The 18,182-nt window shown below is 39.5% G+C and overlaps 1 protein-coding gene across 6 annotated transcripts in view; it reads right to left on the bottom strand.

Annotated features, from left to right (window-relative positions):
• Positions 1 to 18,182, bottom strand: part of ADK (adenosine kinase) — a 551,072-nt gene that overhangs the window by 506,117 nt on the left and 26,773 nt on the right. The window lies entirely within an intron of this gene.

The raw sequence follows: 18,182 nt of genomic DNA, 5'->3' as shown, positions 1-18,182 counted from the left end.
GGGGATCTTCCCGACCCAGGGATCAAACCTGGGTCTCCCGCATTGTAGGCAGACGCTTTACCGTCTGCGCTTAACTAATGAAAGTTTATTACAGAGCACAGAGCAAGTCCTGGAAAAATTCAAGCAACAGGCTTACCTCTGAAAAACTGTGAATGCCTAAAGTGGGACCTTTGTGTCATAGACAGTGTAATTTTCAATTACATTTAACAGACTTTGAGCAAATCTGTTTTCCATAGTACTACAGTATCGCTCAAAACTAAGGGAAAGATAGAACCCTGAGAACCACAAGCAATACCAACTGACAGCAAGAAATGGACTAGAGGCATAGCTGGGTCAGCCTCGATGAGGGGCATTCTTCTAGTTACTGCAATAAAACTCACCCCTGCATAATTTCCCACTGGCATCTAGTTTGCTCAAGCTCTTTTCCAGTTGCTTCCAAACCAGTTACCATCCTCACCACTTGGAGATTATCATTAATACCAATAGGCCTGATACACCAAAGTTTCCTTAGGAGAACAAAGTACAGCCTACACTTACAGTCTAAAATGATTTAGAAGACTAAAGTAAAATCACAGATTGGGCAACTATGGTTGAATATGCAGTAAGGGGAAATCTGTCCCTTTTTCTATTTAAAGAAAGCTGATGAGGGAGGGATAAAAGACAATGAATTTATTTATTCACATTGGCATTTATAATCAAAAGTCTAATAAAGAAATTAAATGCTTAGAAAATGATGGATCAACAGGCAGACACAGTAAAATGTGACCATCATTTCATTAGGAACTTCTCTGCCTAATTTGTGTATTATTGAGCTTCCCTGGTGGCTCAGATGGTAAAGCGCCTGCCTGCAATGAGGGAGACCAGGGTTCAATCCCTGGGTCAGGAAGATCCCCTGGAGAAGGAAATGGCAACCCACTCCAGTATTCTTGCCTGGACAATAAAAACTCTTCACTTCACTTCAGTTCACTCAGTCATGTCTGATTCTTTCTGAACCCATGGACTACAGCACGCCAGGCCTCCCTGTCCATCACCAACTCCCAAACTTTACTCAAACTCATGTCCACTGAGTCTGTGATGCCATCCAACCATCTCATCCTCTGTTGCCCCCTTCTCCTCCTGCCTTCAATCTTTCCCAGAATCAGGGTCTTTTCCAATTAGTCAGTTCTTCGCATCAGATGACCAAAGTACTGGAGTTTCAGCTTCCGCATCAGTCCTTCCAGTGAATTTTCAGGACCGATTTCCTTGAGGATGGACTGGTTGGATTTCCTTGCTGTCCAGGGGACTCTCAAGAGTCTTCTCCAACACCACACTTCAAAAGCATCAATTCTTGGGCACTCATCTTTCTTTATATTCCAACTCTCACATCCATACATGACTCCTGGAAAAAAACATAGCTTTGACTGCATGGACCTATGCTGGCAAAGTAATGTCTCTGCTTTTTAATATGCTGTTTAGGTTGGTCATAGCTTTTCTTCCAAGGAGCAAGCATCTTTTAATTTCCTGGCTGCAGTCACCATCTGCAGTGATTTTGGAGCCCAAATAAATAAAGTCTGACACTGTTTCCACTGTTTCCCCATCTATTTCCCATGAAATGATGGGACCAGATTCCATGATCTTTGTTTTCTGAATGTTGAGTTTTAAGCCAACTTTTTCACTCTCTTCTTTCACTTTCATCAAGAGACTCTTTAATTCTTCTTCACTTTCCACCATAAGGGTGGTGTCATCTGCATATCTGAGGTTATTGATATTTCTCCTGGCAATCTTGATTCCAGCTTGTGCTTCTTCCAGCCCAGCATTTCTCATGATGTACTCTACATGTAAGTTAAATAAGCAGGGTGACAATATACAGCCTTGATGTACTCCTTTCCCTATTTGGAACCAGTCTGTTGTTCCATGTCCAGTTCTAACTGTTGCTTCTTGACCTGCACACAGATTTCTCAGGAGGCAGGTCAGCTGCTCTGGTATTCCCATCTCTTTCAGAATTTTCCACACTTTATTGTGATCCACACAGTCAAAGGCTTTGGCATAGTCAATGAAGCAGAAGTACATGTTTTTCTGGAACTCTCTTGCTTTTTTGCTCTGCCTTTTCTAAATACAGCTTGAACATCTGGAAGTTCACGGTTCATGTATTGCTGAAGCATGGCTTGGAGAATTTTGAGCATTACTTTACTAGCGTGTGAGATGAGTGCAATTGTGCGGTAGTTTGAGCATTCTTTGGCATTGCCTTTCTTTGGGACTGGAATGAAGACTGACTTTTTCCAGTCCTGTGGCCACTGTTGAGTTTTCCAAATTTGCTGGCATATTGAGTGCAGCACTTTCACAGCATCATGTTTTAGGATTTGAAATAGCTCAACTGGAATTCCATCACCTCCAGTAGCTTTGTCTGTAGTGATGCTTCCTAAGGCCCACTTGACTTTGCATTCCAGGATGTCTGGCTCTAAGTGAGTGATCACACCATCGTGACTATCTGAGTCATGAAGATCTTTTCTGTACAGTTCTTCAGTGTATTCTTGCCACCTCTTCTTAATATCTTCTGCTTCTGTTAGGCCCATACCATTTCTGTCCTTTACTGTGCCCATCTTTGCATGAAAATTTCCCTTAGTATCTCTAATATTCTTGAAGAGATCTCTTATTTATTTTAAAAAAAAAGCACAGGGAAAATATTATTGAGCTGCTTAGCTGTTTCTTTTTATTCACACTTTCTAAGTGTTTAGTTCAATATAGACAGTAATGTAACCACTGTAAAAATTAAAACACGAAACATTTCCATCATCACAAAAAAATATCCTCCTGTCCCCATGTCAGTCTCTCCACTCCCAACTGGTTCCCTCCTGGTTTTAAGAAATGTAACAGTGATACTTCCTTTTAATAAGTCAGTCCTTTGCATATCTCCTGCACTCTCAAAATGGTTTATTACACCCTACTCGTAAATTTAGTAGAAATAATATTATCAAATTAATGCAACCTCTCTAGGCCCATGGCTTCTACAGTCAAAGAATTATGGTGGGAAATGAGAACAATGAATCACAATAACCATGTTTAAACTCATTTCTAAATCTATTTATCCAACAAAACCTTTGCTTATGAACAAAAATGGATAAGAATATGTGAAATGTTGATCTAGAGCTCCCTGTATAAAGGACAAAAGGGGAAGAACTTAAATACCAATTACTGTTCCTTACTGCAAGAATTATATAGCATAGGCCCTGATGAGAGATGCTGTCAAGCTGGCCTAGTTGGAACCCACTGCAGCAAGCACGGCTAATATAAGAGGTAAGAGACAAAAGAATTTAAAATAACACATAAAAGGTGTCTTCATACAGTAAGTTAAGTAAAAACTATACAATTATTTCCAAAAGCAAATGAGTTTAGACTACTCACATCATTTTCCTCTCCATCACTGTATATAACTGAGAAGCTATTAAACAACTTCATTGTAATATGACAGATCAACTCTGTTAAAAACACTAATGCTGGATGATCAGTAACTCAGTTTGGCGGTGGAAGCATTTTTCTCCTAGACCTGCCCGAGGACTTATATATCATCTGTGATAAATGCCATATCGTGTAAGGTGCTCCTAAAATTAAAATTGGGTGCAGTTCAGAAAAAAAAAAAACACTAATGCTTTAAAATGGCTAATTTCCTAAATACACACTAGTATCCAGGCCAGTAAATACTGTACCACCCTTCTCAAATAATGAAAATACTATTTAAGTAAGCATTTATTTTTATCTTTTCCTATTAGATGTTAACAAGATGGACTGGTCTGTAGCCAAAAACTATCTGACTCATACTAGGACTATTATTTTGTTAGCAATTTAAATGTTAGCAATGTCTTTTTCCTGGAATGGATGCTAGGATGAAAGATTCTGAATGACTGGTTTTGTTGGGGTTTTTTTTTAGTCAGTAATTTTACATGTCTCATAATTCAGATGCCATCCAACACAAACCTATAATTATTATTGTTAGACAACCCACAAGTTTTATGCACTAACACAGATATGAAAGTAAAAGATACTCATAAAACTTTGTCTACTCTATTGATATATTATTATTGATTAGCTCTTTGGTCAGCAAAAATATTTAGTTACACTATGCTGCCAGAATAAATACTAATGATGAGTATCCTTAACTATTACAGCCATCGTCCTCTCTTTAAATTCAGAAGCCTCATCTTCATAGGTGATTCTTCTCTCTCCATCAATAAGCACTATTCTTAGTAATAACTGCATGTTCTTAGCTTTCGCCAACAGTTTACCTGCCAGGAGCCCCCACAACATCCCACTGGCACTGCCTTTAACTAGGCCCTCTAGGCCATCTGCTGCTGCTACTGCTAAGTCACTTCAGTCGTGTCCGACTCTGTGTGACCCCATAGACGGCAGCCCACCAGGCTCTCTAGACCCTGCCTAAATTTCTACACTGCTGCTATTTTTTTAGCCACAATAAATCCGATACAGTATCACCAGAACTATATTACTTAAACAAATCCAGATGTTCAAGCTGGTTTTAGAAAAGGTAGAAGAACCAGAGATCAAATTGCCAACATTGGCTGGATCATCAAAAAAGCAAGAGAGTTCCAGAAAAACATCTATTTCTGCTTTATTGACTATGCCAAAGCCTTTGACTCTGTGGATTACAATAAACTGTGGAAAATTCTGAAAGAGATGGGAATACCAGACCACCTGACCTGCCTCTTGAGAAACCTATATGCAGGACAGGAAGCAATAGTTAGAACTGGACATGGAACAACAGACTGGTTCCAAATAGGAAAAGGAGTACGTCAAGGCTGTATATTGTCACCCTGCTTATTTAACTAAAATGCTGGACTGGAAGAAACACAAGCTGGAATCAAGATTGCTGGGAGAAATATCAATAACCTCAGATATGCAGATGACACCACCCTTATGGCAGAAAGTGAAGAGGAACTAAAAAGCCTCTTGATGAAAGTGAAAGAGGAGAGTGAAAAAGTTGGCTTAAAGCTCAACATTCAGAAAACGAAGATCATGGAATCTGGTCCCATCACTTCATGGAAAATAGACGGGGAAACAGTGGAAACAGTGTCAGACTTTATTTATTTGGGCTCCAAAATCACTGCAGATGGTGACTGCAGCCATGAAATTAAAAGACGCTTACTCCTTGGAAGGAAAGTTATGACCAACCTAGATAGCATATTCGTATACATTACTTTGCCAATAAAGGTCCGTCTAGTCAAAGCTATGGTTTTTCCAGTGGTCATGTATGGATGTGAGAGCTGGACTGTGAAGAAAGCTGAGCGCTGAAGAATTGATGCTTTTGAACTGTGGTGTTGGAGAAGACTCTTTAGAGTCCCTTGGACTGCAAGGAGGTCCAACCAGTCCATCCTAAAGGAGATCAATCCTGGGTGTTCATTGGAAGGACTGATGCTGAAGCTGAAACTCCAATACTTTGGCCACCTCATGTGAGGAGTTGACTCATTGCAAAAGACCCTGATGCTGGGAAAGATTGGGGGCAGGAGGAGAAGGGGACGACAGAGGATGAGATGGCTGGATGGCATCACCGATTCAATGGACATGAATTTGGATGAACTCCGGGAGTTGTTGATGAACAGGGAGGCCTGGCGTGCTGTGATTCATGGGGTCGCAAAGAGTGGGACACAACTGAGCGACTGAACTGAACTGATCTTAGAAGCAGCAGTGAGTAGTCGCAAGAAGTAAGATCTTAGTTCCCTAACCAGGAATTGACCCTGTGTACCCTGGATGAAAACCAGGAATCCTAGCCACCAGATCAGCAAGGGATAGAGGTTAGAAGCAAATTTCTCCTGGCTCTTACCCCCACTGAGAAATTCGTTTCTCATGAAGGCAAAAACTGTACAAGCAGGTACAAAGTTTCTTATTAGAGCACAGCACCATAACAAGTGGGTGAGCACACAGAGAAACAGTTAAGATAGGAGCAAGGCAAAAATACACACCCAAGGGAAACGGTGTGGGCGTCCCCCCTAAAGAGGAGGAGGGCAGTAGAGAGGTAGTTAAATCATTCATACAGGGCAGTTCTTCTGGGTATTTGTTTACCTTTGGCCAATTACATGGTTTCTTTTTCCACACCTGACTTACTCTAGGACCCTCCCCAACGTGCATGTGCAAATATTTTTCAAAATACATTCCAGCCCAGAGGCCTATAGGGTGGCCTTGGCGTCACATATTACGGAGTGACAAACTCCTCCTTTTGACCCCCAAAGGAGCCTTTCTGTGCACGTGCAATGTATCCCTTGCCCCAAGGATGGGAAATATATGACCTCTTGATCTTTTACACAAACAAGGTTTAGCCCCTTTCTGTTTCTGACTGTTGTTATCTTAAAGTGTCCTCAGGAGACAAAGCCTGGCTATTTTACTCTATTTCTGTTGTTATTTGTATTCTGAAGTGCAAACAGGAGACTGACTGTAAATATCTAACCTGGAGCCCACCCACCTCCTGTCTCAAGAAATGCAAACAGAAGGCTAATTGTAAACATCTGGACTGTAGCTCATCTTTTTTTGCCCCAAGAAATGTATACAGGAGGCCAGTTTAAATGCCTAGCCTGGAGCCCATCTTATAATAATACTTTTACTGGTAATAGTAAAAAATTGGAAGCAACCCAAATGTCCTTCAACAGGTAACTAGGTAAACAAACTGTGGTACACCCGTACAATGGACTAATATTCAGCATTAAAAAGAAATGAACTATGATACAACCTAGATGGATTTCAAACACACTGTTGTGAGTGACCATTTAGGGATAACACAAAGGAGTTTCTTTTGGTGACAGAACAGTTTAGTATCCTAATTGTGTTAATATGGAATCTGTACATGATAAAATCTCACGGAACTATACACCGCCACCACGCCAGTAAAATGCAGTGTAAGCAAAGACTGGTGATATTCTAAAAACATTCATAGTCGACTTAATAGTACTATACGTGCCAAGCCACTTCAGTTGTGTCTGACTCTTTGTGACCCCATGGACCGTAGCCTGCCAAGCTCCTCTGTCCATGGGATTCTCCAGGCAAGAATACTGGAGTGGGTTGCCATTGCCTCCTCCAGCGGCTCTTCCCAACCGAGGGAACGAACCCGCATCTCTATCTCCTAGAACTGGCAGGTGGGTTCTTTACCACTAGCGCCACCCGGTAAAGTACTATACCAATATTAATTTCCTGGTTTTGGTACTATACTATGGTTATTTAAGATTTATTACTGGCGGAAGTTGGGTGAAGGGTCATAGGAACTCTCTGTACTCTTCTTGCAACTTCCTGTGAGTCAAAAAAAAAAAAAAAAGGAAATCGTAAAGTATTCAAAAGAAAAATATATTAAAATGTTTAAAAAACAATTAGGGTGACATCATCAAGAATGGTAGAATAAGGGCCTCCAAGAATCCTCTCTTCTATAAAAGCAACAAGAACAGTAAGCAAAAAAAAAAAAAAAAGTCAAAATCAACACTTTCAGAGCTCCAAAGGCTTGCAACATCTGAGGAGCATTCTTCAAAGGGAAAAAAAAGGCTGAATCTCTGCAAAAACAGCAAGCTTTGTGGCACTCTAACTTGCCGAATTCCCATCTCCCTCCCCAGCTCCATGGCAGCCTTAAAAGCAAGAGCCCCAAAAACACAGTGGAAAGCAAGAGTCTATCAGCCACTGGAGGAATTGGAACAGAACTGGAGCTCTTTCAAAGCCCCGTTTTCAGAGACCGTTATTATCTGAGCTTTTGAGTAACCGGCAGTTACCCGAAAAACCCCTACTCCTAACACTTATCATTTGACCTGACTCACAGTTTCCCCAGTGCTCACATCCTTTTCCCCAGGGGCATTTGTCAAAAACAATCATCTGCAATTGTTTAACACTCCAGCCATCTGAAGCAGTTGGGAGCAAACCAAAAAGCTTAAAAGTAAAAGTGTGGACGTGAGATGTCCATAGGGGTTTTGAAAAGTTCTGAATATTCCTGAGAATCTAGGAGACCACGTACATGTGCCCTGGCTTGTGTGCATGCTCATGAAAGACTTGAAAAGGCACTAAGCAATCATCTCTGAACATGGGGCTCTGCACAAGCGGGAAATAAAGGCTATGGCAGCACTGTAAGCCTGGGTGAGCATTGAAGTTACACCTTATCAAGCACAGACAGCCTCTCAGCAAACATTGGGAGAAAATAATAAGTATTGGAAAGAACACAGAAAAACTGGAATCCACACTGCTGGTGGAGATGTAAAATGATGCTGCCAGCTTGAAACAACGTTTGGCAGTTCCTCAAAAGAAAAAACAAATGTAAAATTCCCAGGTGGCGCTAGTGGTAAAGAACTCGCCTACCAACGCAGGAGACATAAGAGATGTGGGTTGGATCCCTGGCTCGGGAAGATTCCTTGGAGAAGGAAATGGCAACCCACTGCAGTATTCTCGCCTGGGAAATCCCATGGACAGAAGAGTCTGGCAGGCTATAGTTCATGGGTTTGCAAGAGTTGGATATAACTTAGTGATTAAACACAATAACCATATGACCCAGTATAAGTATATACTCAGGAGAAATGAAAACACGTGACATCACAAAAACTTGGACATAAATGTTTATTGTATCATTACCCATAATGGTCAAAAAGTGGAAATAAAAATACCTATCCACTGGTAAATAGATAAACAAAATGTGGTCTATACATACAATGGAATATTATTCAGCCATAAGAAGGAATGAAATACTGATACTTGTAGCAACATAGGATGAACTCTGAAAATAATATGCTCAGTGAAGGAAGCCAGGCACAAAAGCCCAAATACATGATTCCACTCATGAAATGACCAGAGAATGACAAATTCACAAAGTAGATTAGTAATTGCCAGGATAGGGGCAGAGGAAATAGAGAGTGACTGCTAACAGGGACGAGGCTTCACCTGTGCCCTGTGCTCAGTCACTATGTTGTGTCCAGCTCTTTTTGACCCCATGGAATGCTGCCTACCAGGCTCCTCTGCCCATGGGATTTTTCAGACATGAATACTAAAGTGGGTTGGCATTTTCCTCCTCCAGGGGACCTTCCCGACCCAGATATCAAACCCACATCTCCTGTATCTCCTGAACTGCAGACAGATTCTTCACCCACTGAGCCATCAAGGAAGCCTGAGACTTCATTTGGAGATGATGAAAATATTCTGCAATTAGATAGTGGTGATGGATGCACAACACTATGAATATCCTAAAACCACTGAGTTGTACAGTTTAAAATGGCAGATTTTGTGGCATGTGAATTATGTATCACAGTAGTCATGTATGGATGTGAGAGCTGGATCATCAAGTAAGCTGAGCACCGAAGAATTGATGCTTTTGAACTGTGGTGTTGGAGAAGACTTTGGAGAGTCCCTTGGGACTGCAAGGAGATCAAACCAGTCAATCCTAAAGGAAATCAGTCCTGAATATTCACTGGAAGAACTGATGCTGAAGCTGAAGCTCCAATACTTCAGCCACCTGATGCAAAGAACCGACTCACTGGAAAAAGACCCTGATGAAGGGAAAGACCTTCTGAAGGCAAGTGGAGAAGGGGAGACAGAGGATGAGACAGTTGGATGGCATCATAGACTTAATGGACATGAGTTTGAGCAGGCTCTGGGAGTTGGTGATGGACAGGGAAGCCTGCACGCTGCAATCCACAGGGTCACAAAGAGTTGGACACAACTGAGCAACTGAACTGAAATGAATAATGCAGTAAATCAAACAAGCAAACTAATTGGCATTTATAGAACAATACACCCCAACAACTGCAATATTCATTTACTGAATAAATGATGTACAGAACAACTACACTGAAAATCTCAAAATATTGCTGAGTGAAATTAAAGACTTTAAAAACACATGTAACATTCAGCAAAACAGGCTACAGGTAAGATCATAAAAATCTCAGGAGGTATCAAAGGGCTGAAACTTAACAATGTATTTTTTCTCTATACATAAAAAGGGGGCTTCCCAGGTAGCTCAGTGGTAAAGAATCACCTGCCAATGCAGGAGCTACAGGAGACATGGGATGGATCCCTGGGTTGGGAAGATCCCCTGGAGGAGGAAATGGCAACCCACTCCAGTATTCTACCTGGGATAATCCCATGGACAGAGGAGCCTGGTGAGGTCACAAAGAGTCAGACTCAACTAAGCACGCATGCCCACATATATAAAATACAGATACATGCTTATAAAGTATAAACAATATATTTTCTGTATCATGGAATTAAATAGAAAACCAATTTTTAAAAATAACTGTAAAACCCCCAAATATTTAGAAATTAGACAATAAACTTTTAAAATCTGTATATGAGAGAAATCACAACAGAAATTAGAAAATTACTTGAACTGATCACGCATGTCAAAATTTTATGTTGAAGTTAAAAGAAGTACTGAGAGGGAAACATTTATATATATGAAACATTTTATATATGAAATGCACATATTAGAAAACAAGAAAAGTTTAAAATGAATGGTCTGAATTTCTAACTCAAAAGAAAATGGAAAAGGAGTAAATTAGGTCCAAAAGAATAGAAGCAAGAAAATAAAAATATGACAGCAAAAAATAAACAAAATAGAAAATGTAGTACCAAAACAGAAGTTCAACAAAACTCAAATCTGGGGTTTTGAAAAGATTAATACAATTGGTAAACCCCTAACAAGACTGAGCCCAAAAAGTTAAAAAAGAAAAAAAGAGGAGGAGGCGGAATACCAATATCAGGAATGAAAAAGGGGACATAAAACAGTTCCCGCAAGCAGTAACAGAATACTATGAGTAATTCTATAACAATCCAGCAATTTAAAACAGATTTCTTTAAAAATTCAAAACTGACACAGGGAAAAATGGTAAATCTGAATAACCATTTATCATATCTTTAAATATTCTAAGGCCCAGATGGCTTTACTGCTGAAAGCTATCAAAAATTTAAAGAAACAACACCAACCTTATAAAGCTACAATAATTAAGTCAATGTAGTATTGGCATAACACGATACAAACAGACCAACAGATCAGAATAGAGAGTCTGAGAAAAGTCTTATACCTATCGAATCTATTGACTGAGAATCCTTTTAAGGAAACCTTTACACTGTAGCAAAAAAATTAGCTTAACATGGATCACAGACCTAAATGTGAAGGCTGAAACTATAAGGCTTCTAGAAGAAAACGTAAGGGAATAGTTTCATAACCTTGAGATAGAAAAGGAAAGATCTCTAAGAATCTAAAAGGTAATAAACATAAAATAAAAGGAATCAAATCAATGAATTCAATATTACATTTTAAAACTTCTGCTCCCAAAAGACACTGTTACAAAAATGGGAAGACATGGCTCAGAGAGAAAATATTTGCTAAACATGAAGGTATATATGCTTATGTGTAAAATCTGACAAATAACTTTTATCTAAAATACCAAAAGAATTAACAAACCAGCAACAAAAAAGACAACCTATACTTACAAATATGGGTAAAAGACCTGAACTGACAGTTCAAAAGAAAAGATAAGCAAATGGCCTATAGTCACATTATTAGCCACCAGTGAACTATTAACTACAATGAAATAGAATTATATACCCACCAGAATGGCTAAAATCCAAAATGCCAAACATTTTGGTATTTGGAAAGGACAGAAAAGGAGTAAAGGATGGAAAAGGAGTAAATGACATCAAAAATGTCAAGAATGCGGAATAACTGGAACTCTTATAATACAGAATGTTGAATGTATTCCATTTTCTATTTTGGGAAACAGTGGTGGTTTCTGAAGTTAAACACACATCTACCCTAGAACACAGCAATTCCACACCTGGGCATTTACCCACGTCCACACAAAGGCGTATACAGGAAGGTTCACGAAGCGTCACTTAGGGTAACCAAACCCTGGAAACAAGCCAAAGTCCATCAGCAGAACTGTTATAATGTTCATATCATGGAATCTTAGCTGTGAAAAGAAGCAAACTACTAAAACACATGTCAAAATGGATGAATCTCAAAACTGTCACTGAGCAAAAGTAATCAGACACAAACAGTACTTATCCTATGATTTTATTTATATGAAGTTTAAGAATACACAAAACTAATCTTTACTAATAGAAGCCAGAAAACAATTGCCTGGATGGGGCAGGAGAAAGAGACTGATTGAAAAGAGGCAAGAAAAAACTTTCTGGGAGATGAACATGTTTTGTTAAGTTGATCTGGGTGGTGTTTTACAAATACTTTTCTTTCCCCCAAAAAATTCAGTGAACTTAGGATCTGTGATTTTACTACATATGAATTACATTGTTGGCATTTTTTAAAAAGTAAACAAACTAGGAAAGTCTTTGTTTCCCTTAGGCTATGGAAGCCAGTCCTTCATTTAAGGCTGTCCATATTAGCATGCTGTCTTGCACACTCAAGGAAAAAAATCTCTTCCCTCTGCCCAGCATCATCTATAAATCCTCAACCATACATATATCTCTAAGTATTATCTCCCGACTCCCCATGACAGCTAACACTTCTAAAAGACTGCTATGAAATAGTAAGGTTCCCTAAAGTAGATAAAATTATTCATTTTAAATTCAATTTTCAGAAGCACATGTGTGAGATACTAATGACTGCTGCTGCTGCTGCTGCTAAGTCACTTCAGTCGTGTTCGACTCTGTGCAACTCCACAGACGGCAGCCCACCAGGCTCCCCCGTCCCTGGGATTCTCCAGGCAAGAACACTGGAGTGGGTTGCCATTTCCTTCTCCAATGTAGAAAAGTGAAAAGTGAAAGAGAAGTCGTGTCCAACTCTTAGCAACCCCATGGACTGTAGCCGACCAGGCTCCTCCATCCATGGGATTCTCCAGGCAAGAGTACTGGAGTGGGGTGCCATTGCCTTCTCCAATACTAATGACTAACACACAGCAATTTAAAGCTTACAATGCATTTTTATGTATGTTATTGCCTTTAAATCCTCACAAAAACCCTATAGTATAGGTTTTGCTATTATCTGTGTTTATGGAAGCCTGGCAGGGCTACAGTCCATGGGGTCGTCAGAGTCAGACATGACTTAGCAACTAAACCACCACCACTGTTAAAGAGAATAAGAAGCTCGGCAAAGTTTCATAACCTGTCAAAGGTCACACAACAAGTAAATGATACCTAACTTCAAATCACATACGTTCTTGTTTAATATGCTACTCTGAGACAGTAAGAATTCTGTTAATAAAAATGTCTGACCGATGAAAAATATCCAAATCTAGCCAAAATAAGCTAATATTCCATTATCTTATGGTCCTATGTCAAATAACATTTCAACAACCCAAATCTACTACCACAAAATTACTATAGTGTGTAAGTAAGTGACCAGATAACTTATTATCCAAGTGGGACACTTCTGAGAATAAAGGAAGAGCTATTAATAATTATGCTAGGATAACAGGCATGATCCAGGACTGTCTTGGGCAAACTGAGACATATGGTCATTCTATTTATAAGCTAGCTGTGCTATGTGAAATTAAGGATTCAGACTTACATTTTATTACAGTATTTTTTAAAGTGACAATTTTAAAACCAAGTAGAAGAGGTAAATAGTCATGAGCATTAACCAATGTTACAAGAAAGGGTTAACATTTCAAACTGTCTAGACAATCATTCTGGTTCCATTTCATCTTTGACAGTTCTGCTTAATGTAGCAATACTGTGGCTGGAAAGATCTGGAGTTAGAAAACCTTGTATGCCTTTTCAAATAAAGATGACCTATTTATAAATATGAGTATTAACAGCTGACAACACTGCAGTTCTCCAAGGAAAGGATTCCTGCTTTAGTTCTTCAAAATATTTCATAAATGAAACAATTTCATTTTATTTTAAAAAGCTCATTAGCTTCACTAAGAAGCCTCATGGAATAAAAAAGTTTGTGTAGGAATATAAAATTTATAATTCTTATAAAAGACACAAGCCCTGAAATGAGTTTGAAAAACTTTAAATATTCTAAAGAAACCAATTCAACAAAGTAACACACTTCAATCTCAGCCAGAATTTAGTTTCCATATGAATGTTCTCCATCTGAGTGGCTTGGCAGATCCTACTAGACGTACCTCAAAGTCTTGAGTGTTACGAGAAAAATACCCCAGTACTCCACCCACAGCCCACATAAATTTTCCAATGTAGGCTTAACCCACAGAAGTGGTTACAGAATTATCATGTAGGCCATAGTCATGTCTAGTCCCAGAATAGTCCTAAACCAAATCTGACCTGTCTGGGCAGGCCAAAGAATAGGTTCCTCAGCTCTACAGCAAACACTCTCCGTGACTCCCTACCTCATTTGCCCAATCTTCCATGGCACAAACTCAAGCTGTAAGCAATTTTCAAAACCAGACTAGACGTTCATGTTGGAAAAACAAGGCAATATTCATAGGAGTATTTTGAAATACTGTTGGCTTAGTACTTATAAAAAGTGCATAAAGTAGAAGTCAGGAGACCTAAATTCCCTCTTACGTTCTATTGCTACCAAACTAGGACATAGCTCTTCATTTGGGCCTGAAGGTCCAGTACCAAGAAAGAAAGAGTAAAGTGCTCTCTACGATTCTCTTATACTCCTAACATTCTACATTTTCTTGTGTGTCCTGAATTTTAACCCAAGCATCAACTTTCCTGTTAGGCCAATTAAAAATGACAAAAGCATCAGTTTATCAAATATGTTCCATCATTTCTCAGGTGAAGACCAGCTGGAATCTGATATATCGGGATGGCCAAAAACTTTGGGGTTTTCGTTAGCCATCTTACAGAAAACACCAAATGAACTTTTTGGCCAACCCAATACACACTCTGATAATTGGTTTAAGAGACTGCAAACTTGGACTCTTCATTAGTAATGGTGTAGCAGAGTAGAACATAAACAATAAAAGTCAGAGTCAAATTCTCCAGCCAAAGTTATTCAAAAATCATAAGCTTTTTTTAAAATTCTTTTTATGTAAATAGTTATTTGGGAATTCATAACAGTGGGATGCTGCACTGGAAAGGGCACTGAATCAGGTATCTAGAGATCTGGGATCTAGTTCAAGACATGCAACTACTTGTTATGAGCCCAAACAAATCACAGTATCTCTTGCCTTCAGATTCTTCGACTGTAAAATGAGAGAATTAGGTAAGTCCGCTTCCTATTTAAAAATCTAAGATTTAAACATTTTCCGATGACATCGTTCTCTAAGGAGACCAAATTGCATTCAACAATGTTCCAATTACAAAATGCCTTAAAATATAAAAAAGTTTCATATCTCCTCAAGAACACTGTGGAATACATATCTGTATTACCATCACAACAGGCCCCATGCTGTGAAGATTAACACTCTGGTCTCTGAATCCAGCGATCTAAGTTCAAATCTCAGTGGAACCAGAGATTTGTTTGAGGGCTTCCCCAATGACTCAGCTAAAGAATTCGCCTGCAGTGCACGAGACGTCAAGATGGGGGTTCAATCCCTGGGTGGGGAAGATCCCCTAGAGATGGAAATGGCAACCCACTCCAGTATGCTTGCCCAGAAAATCTCACGGACAGAGGAGCCTGGCGGGCTCAGAGAGTCACAAAGGGTCACAAAGAGGTGGACACGCCTGAGTGACTGAGCATGAGCACACATTACCATCACTATTTCATAAAACCAATGTTCAGAGAAAAAGAAAAAGATCACTAAATCAGCAAAATACTGTCAGTTAGAACCCAGGTATATTGACCACTGGCCCTCACTGGTTTCCATTTCTATATTCTGTCATAGTCACTGTGAAGAGTCACATATTACTATATTTACCAGCAATTACTTTAAGTGTGGTGTAAAAACAGCACTGGACATAACGTCAGCTCGGTGACCTTGATCATTCTCCTCATCAGTAAAAGCAAGTCAGCAGTCCCCATCCTCTGGGCTACTGTCAAACTGAGTACAAAATGGGAACGCACGTAACATCATAAATGTGAAAATTAATAAACATAAATGTGATAGGTATCATAAAATTGCATTAAATGTTGTATTCTTTGGGAACCAGCTGGTATCTGTAGGATTACCAACCCATTTAGAACTGTCACCACATATACAAAGTTGCTTCAACTTCAGCAGTCCCCACACCTACTCTTAAACCTAAGTTATTAAGTTCTTTGGAGGACTGTGGGAAAGCAAGAAAGTTACTATAGTTGTCCCTCACAATACTTAACAATTTTTGTTCCCAGAAGCAGTTTTTATCTTTATTTTCTGTATATAATTTTGTAGTTTTCTAGGCTGCGCCATGTGGATGCAGTACCTCGGTTCCTAAGTTCAAATCCATGCCCCCTGCACTGGGAACACAGAGTCTTAACCACTGGACCGCCAGGAAAGTTCTAGAAACAGTCCTTTCAGGAAATTTAAGTAGTATGTTGTTTTTATAAAGGTATCTTGCAGAGCACTAGATTATGGATATCTGGATTCCGTTCCTAACTCTGTCACTAACTGATTTTACTCAAGGCACTCAACTTTTCTTAGCCTCAGGTATAAATGTGGCAACTGGTTTTAGGTAATATCTAAAAACCTTTGAGTAATGTCACTATAGCTGAAGACTATACAAAATGTAGACTAATTATCTGAAGATACAAGCATAAATGTAACTATTATTAGTTATCTACCCTTCCAAGAGTCAAATAAGACTAGCATTAACCTTTAAATCAATCTTTCTGGGACTTGCCTGGTGGTCCAGTGGTTAAGAATCTGCCTTCCAATGCAAGGGACATGGGTTTGATCCCTGGTTGGAGAGCTAAAATCCCACGTGCCTCAGGGCAACTAAGCCTGCCACTACTGAGCCTGTGCTCTCTGGAGCCTGAGCACCACTCAGAAAAGCCCATACACTCTCAATTAAGACCAGAGGCAGCCAAAAATATATGTTTAAAAAAAAAAAAATCAAGTCTTTTTAATACAACCACCATTCAACTTCTACATTAAAAAACACATCCTATTGTCACTAGCCAAGCAGCAGAAGTTTTAGATTTGGGTGTTTCTCCACCAAGAAGTAGCAAGGATTATGATGATGGATTAAAATTAAGTCTACACAAGAGACCCTTAACATAGCAAGTATTTGCCCCACAGTCTTAGTTAGTAGCAGACTGAAATGATGGGATTTGAAAGTGCAAATGGGGAGATGGAGCATAAACTAGGTTTAACAGCATAATCCTAATTCACCCTAAATACTCTTAGCATTAAAAGCTAAATTTATACATCCCAATATAATTTACTGTGAAATCTTTCCATGTGGATCTCCACATTTCAGTGTGTGTGTGTGCTCAGTTGTGTCAGACTCTTGGCAACCCCATGGACTATATAGCCCACCAGGCTCCTCTGTCCTTGGAATTTTCCAGGAAGGAATACTGGAGTGGCTTGCCATTTCCTCCTCCAGATGTTCTGGACACAAGGATCAAACTTGCATCTCCTGGGTCTCCTGCATTAAGAGGCAGATTCTTTACAATGAGCCACCTGGGAAGCCCCCACATTTCAGTACTGTATTTCCATCCTCCTTCTGCGTAATTAGGTAAGTACTCTGAGTTTACATAGAATTATGCAATTTAAGAGAAACTGCATCCAAGTTCAACAGTTACATCCTAAATTACCTGAGGGTTAGGTTCTAAAGTAATTTCTAAAATACTGTGTAGTCAAAATCACCAGTGAGAAACCATTAAATCACAAGGACTTAGGCTGCTAGAAGCTCGCAGAGCAAAATTTAATTTCATTTATTCTCTTCACATTTGTGCTGGGGCCTCCCTTTCTCTGGGACAATGAAGGTCAAAAAGTGAAAAGTCACTTAGTCGTGTGGGACTCTGCGACCCCATGGACTATACAGTCCATGGAATTCTCCAGACCAGAATACTGGAGTGGGTAGCCATTCCCTTCTCCAGGGGATCTTCCCAACCCAGGGAGAGAAACTAGGTCTCCCACGTTGCAGGTGGATTCCTTCCCAGCTGAGCCACCAGCGAAGCCCATGAAGGCCAAGGTCTACTTTAAAAGAGGCTGTTCAGAACACTGGGTAAATAAGGCAATTTATCTCTCTCTCTTTTAGATTTATCTCTTTTTATAAATAGTTGCATTAGCATAAGGTAACCATTTGGTCAATGCTACCCACAGACACTGGACCGGGCCATTAACAATAAAGAACCTTCCAAACTCTGGAAGAGCAACTGAGGTGAAGTTTTTCGTTTATTGCTCTCATTGTATACTATGAAACTCATTCTGCTGGAACTCAGA

The sequence above is a fragment of the Bos javanicus genome, chromosome 28 (assembly GCF_032452875.1).
Source record: "Bos javanicus breed banteng chromosome 28, ARS-OSU_banteng_1.0, whole genome shotgun sequence".
NCBI lineage: Eukaryota > Metazoa > Chordata > Mammalia > Artiodactyla > Bovidae > Bos > Bos javanicus.
This window is presented reverse-complemented; position numbering and strand designations above follow the sequence as displayed.